The sequence below is a fragment of the Microtus pennsylvanicus genome, unplaced genomic scaffold, assembly GCF_037038515.1.
Source record: "Microtus pennsylvanicus isolate mMicPen1 unplaced genomic scaffold, mMicPen1.hap1 Scaffold_246, whole genome shotgun sequence".
NCBI lineage: Eukaryota > Metazoa > Chordata > Mammalia > Rodentia > Cricetidae > Microtus > Microtus pennsylvanicus.
Window position 1 is genome coordinate 17,642 of NW_027460899.1, and position 4,859 is coordinate 22,500.

The following is a 4,859-nucleotide window of genomic DNA, read 5'->3' on the forward strand; positions in this document are numbered from 1 at the left end:
CTGGAGAGATGGAATTTCTGGAATGTCCAGAAACCACATGGTGGGGATCTAGTGCCCTCTTCTGGTGACAGGGAGTACAGCACAGATTTGGGTTCTTGTGCTCCTGAGACCTACCCCAATTTAATACTGACATTATCCTATCATACCCTATATATCACATATAGGCTTGCTTGATATCACACACATACACTGCCTGCGTTTCTGCCTGACCCCTGTGAGAGAGCCTGGTACCTTCAGAAGACAGAAGATGGGGTGTGGGTCTGTCTGTCTGTCTATCTGTCCATCTATTCTTCCATAAAGTATTTATTCCTTTTTTGTTTGTTTTGTGACAGGGTTTCTCTCTAGTTCTCTCTAATTGAGTCAGTCCTGGAACTAGCTCTTGGAGACCAGAACGAGTGCTGGAATTAAAGGCGTGTACCACCATTACCCGGTTAGAAGTCTTTTTAAAAAGTAGGCAATCAGAGCTACAAATTTCCTCATAGGACTGATTTTACTGTGTGCCAGGGTTTGTGTAGGGTTTTGCTTTCATTTTCTTGAGTGAATCTCTCCCCCCCCCCCCGTCTCTCTTATTCTAGAGATCTGTTTTGTCTTCCATGAGCTCTGAGGGGCACTTGGCTTGAGTGTGATACACACACAGACTTACTATTAAGGAAAGTTCAAGATCAAGATCCTTTCCTAACTCTGTGACCTTGCAACAGAGAAGTTTCAAGGGGTGTGAAGGGTGTGCCTACTGATACTGGAATTCATTTGATCTGCTAGGCAGCAAACGCTATGGATTGTGTATGTGTGTGTCTCTGTTAGTTTAGGTGTCTTTCCAGTCAATGTTGGTGTAATTACCGTGCGTCTGTATATTCAGTGCTGTGATCCTTTCAAATGGTTGTGAAGGGAGCCCTAGCCTAGGAATGACTTCAGTGACGCGTTATTTTCCTTTCCTAACTCTGTGACTTTGCAACAGAGAAGTTTCAAAGGGTGTGAAGGGTGTGCCTACAGCTCCACTGGCCTTCCTTGACGTGTACAGCTGTTGCCTTTCCTGTCAACATTCTTGTTGGAGTTGGGAAATTGCTGATTTGAACTCAGCCAATTTCATGGAATAGCCCTGGCTGTCCCGGAACTCATTTTTATAGACCAGGCTGTCCTTTTGGTGACGTTCTATTTTTTTTTCTTCCTCTTATTTTTCTATCTGCAGTCAACATTGGTGTAAGGACTGTGCACCTGTATATTCACTGCTCTGATCCTTCTCTCCTTCGTTCCTTCGTTCCTTTCTTCCTTTCTTTCATATGTCTGCCCACTCACGAAAACCCAAAAATTTCTAGCCTCCCAACGCAATTAAAAATAACTAAAATTTTAGTAAACTGGCATTTAAAAAAGGAAGGAAGGCAGGCAGGCAGGCAGGCAGGCAGGCAGGCAGGCAGGCCTGGATGGTGGTTGTGAAGGGAGCCCTGGCCTAGTCATATCCTCTGCCATGACTGTAACTCAGGAGCTCTAAAGGGTCTGAGAAGCTGCTTTCATGCTTCTGCTGCTGGGCATTTATTTATTTATTTATTTATTTATTTATTTATTTATTTATTTATCTGGCTTATGTTGGAGGGGAAGGGAAAGCCAAAGCCTTGTCCTATGGGCTCCACGCTCTCAGTAGTGTCTCATAAACTCGAGTGTGAGGGCCCATGTCTGTCATGTCAGCAGCACTCAGAAACTGAAAACACGAGGATCAGGAGATCATCTTCAGCAACTCAGCAAGTGCGAACCACCGTGGTGGGGAAACAGACCCTCTCCAAGAAATGACTAAAGTGACCTGTTTATTTTTTCTGTTCTAAGTGAAAATGTTCACAACACATCACTATGACGATATTATTCCCGGAAATGAAATCCGAGTGGGATTTTTGAAACACTATTTTTATTTCATTATTATTATTATTATTTTTTTTTAAAAAAACTATTCCACGTCTGTTTTAATTTTCTCTGACTCGGTATTTAGTCTGAGAAGTGTGGGCTGAGGGCGTGGGGAGTGGGGTGAAGAAAAAGAACCACAAGCAAGCAAGCAAGCAGTGGCCATGGTGAAAGGAGACCTTAGATGGCAGGGAACTGCCGTTGCCGCCTCCCTCCCTCCCTTCCTCCCTCGGTCCCTCGGTCCCCCTCGGTCCCCCTCGGTCCCCCTCAGTCCCTCCCTCTCACCATGCCCTAATGGTTGCAGAAGCCCCTGGCCCATCTAGTCCTGTCACCGATCTGTCAGACACGCTCTTTGTTTCCCCGTGAGCGAGCGAGCGAGCGAGCGAGCGAGCGATCGGATCGATTCGCCTGCTTTCCTAGCTGCCTGTGGTCTCGGTCGTACTTTCGTTTTCGTAGCCCCGAATGTCCAGCCCGGCCCGCCGTTCACCGTGTTCGGGGGTGGGATGGGGAGGGGTGGGGGAACCGACAGGGGAGTTCCCTGTCCTGTTGTGGGCCCGTGCCACCTCCGGGCGTGAGTGTGGAAGGACGCTGTCACGCCAGAGAAGGTGAAGACGCCGCCGCCGCGGTCGCGGCCGAACGAGCGAGCGAGCGAGCGAGCGATCTATGGCGGTCAGTTGTCGGGCGCCCCCTAGCGGTGGCCTTTTTCTGCAACGCTCCTGGTCCTCGGTCGTTGACGAGGACGGGGCAAAATGGCTTTTGTGAGGCGGAAAGAATGACGAGAGTCCCGGCCCGGCAGGCGGGTGTGTCCCGGAGTCGGTGTCGTGCTTGGGGACGGTCTCTGTGTAGGAGGTTGTGCCGGAAGAGTCACCCATGGGTGTGTGCGTTGGGGATGGAACCCAGTGACGGGACCAGCTGGAGAGGGTGCTGGGAGACTTGAGCGGGTCAACCAGAAGGCTTCAGTCGTTTGCGTACTCCCGCTAGGTGTCGGGTCCACCCGGGCCCAGGATCGGTGAAATACCTCGGCTTTAAAAGTTGCTTTTCCCTTGCTTTTTCTCTCTTCTAAAGAGCCCTGGGACCCGGCGACCCGAGGCCGAGAGGAGGCGATGGTTGATCCCGGCTTCCCCGCTGCCCCGTCACGGACTCGTTGGGGGTCTCGGACCTTTTTTTTTTTTTTTTCCTTCCTCTTGCCAGGAACCCTCGGTCCTCAGCGGCGGGCCTTGCCATCCTGAGGCCGAGAGGAGGCCGTGGTCCCGGCTTCCTCGCCTCCCTGGTCCGGACTCTCGGAGCTTTTTTATTAATTTTCTTCCTCTTGCCAGGAACCCTCGGTCCTCAGCGGCGGGCCTTGCCATGCTGAGGCCGAGAGGAGGCCGTGGTCCCGTCTTTCTCGCCTCCCTGGTCCGGACTCGTTGGTGTCTCGGAGTTCTCCCCCGCCCCTTTCTCCTGCCCTCGGTCTTGTGAGAGCCCAGCGGCGGGCCTCGTGTTCTCGAGGCCGAGAGGAGGTGGTGGTCCCGGCTCCCCTGTTCACTGGTCCCCGGTTTCTTGGACTCGAGATCCCCCCCCCAAGTTTTTCTTCTTGCCCTTCTCCATCCCTAGCGGCTGGTCGCAGGGTCCTCGGCCGGGAGGAGGCTGGGCGCCCGGCTTTCTGGCATGTCCACCTCGCTCTCTCGGTCCTTTCATGGTTATGAGGTCGACCAGTTGTTCCTTTGAGGGTCGGTTCTCTTGTTTATGGGGACATTTTTGGGACATTTCACCCAGCCTCACTTTCAGGAGTCCTGTGTGGTCTGTGAATGACTCCCCGTACCTGTTGCCATTCTTCTAATAATTGCTATCTGTCCTTATTGTACCTGCAGATAGGTAGATAGGTGCTGACACGCTGTCCTTTAATTGGGTGACATTAAAGGACGCTAGGTGGCGGTCTCTCTTCCGAGCCTCACAGGGTGTGATTTTTCTCCGTCTAGCCCAGCCCGTGTCTCGCTGCTGTGCTTTCCTGTGAGGCTTTTTGAGATGACCGGCTTTCCTTGCCTTGCTTTTGCCCGTGGTGAAGCGTGTCAGGCGTCCCCGCTTCGTGGTTTGTCACCCATTCTGTTTGGATGGTGGGACCCGTCTCTCGATGCTTCTCCCTTGCCATCCCGGTGCTTTTTTTTTTTTCTTTTGCATGCGGGGACCAGGTTGTGGAGCTCCCGAGTCTCCTCCATGGTCCTCTGCTCCCGTGTGCCTCCCGAGCGCACCGGTTTTTTTTTTTTACCCCCCCCTCCCAGCTTGTGGAGCTCCCGAGTCTCCATGAGTCCTTTTTGGGTTGAGGGTGGCCCGGCCCTTCTGCTGCCTCATGTTATGTGCCTCCCGAGTGCACTCCTCTTTTATTGGATTCCCCGTTGACCCCCCCACCGCTCTTTTTTTGGTGTGGCGGTGTGAAGGGTTTTCTTTTTTTTTTCCTTTTTTTTTTTTTTCCTGTGGCATGTGTTGGGTCTGTGGTGATCTCTCGCTCGATTCTTCCCGGTTCTGCTTTGTTGATCGATGTGGTGCGCTTGCCCTGTGTTCATTCGGGCCGGAGGCCTAAGCCGCGCCAGGCGAGGGACGGACATTCATGGTGAATGGCGGCCGCTCTTCTCGTTCTGCCAGCGGGCCCCTCGTCTCTCCTCCCCACCTTTACTGGTGGTGTGTGGAAGGCAGGGGTGCGGTTATCTGGCCCAAGCCCTGTGAAAGCCCCCCCGCACTCTTCGCTGTGGTTCGTGGGGGTTCCTGTGAGGCGCGCCGGGGGCTTTGTTCCCCGTCGCGCGTTTCGCTATGCCCACCGTGTGTGGGTCTGTTTGGCCCTCCTCCCTCCGAGCCGGGGGAGGGTCGGCTGATTGCCGCGTTACGTGCCCCTCCCGACCGGGCTCGTGTGCACGCGCCTTGCTTGCGATCCTCGTGGTGCTCCTGGAGCGTTCCAGGCCGATCTTCAGAGGTGCCCGGTTCTGAGCGGCGGCGGCGTT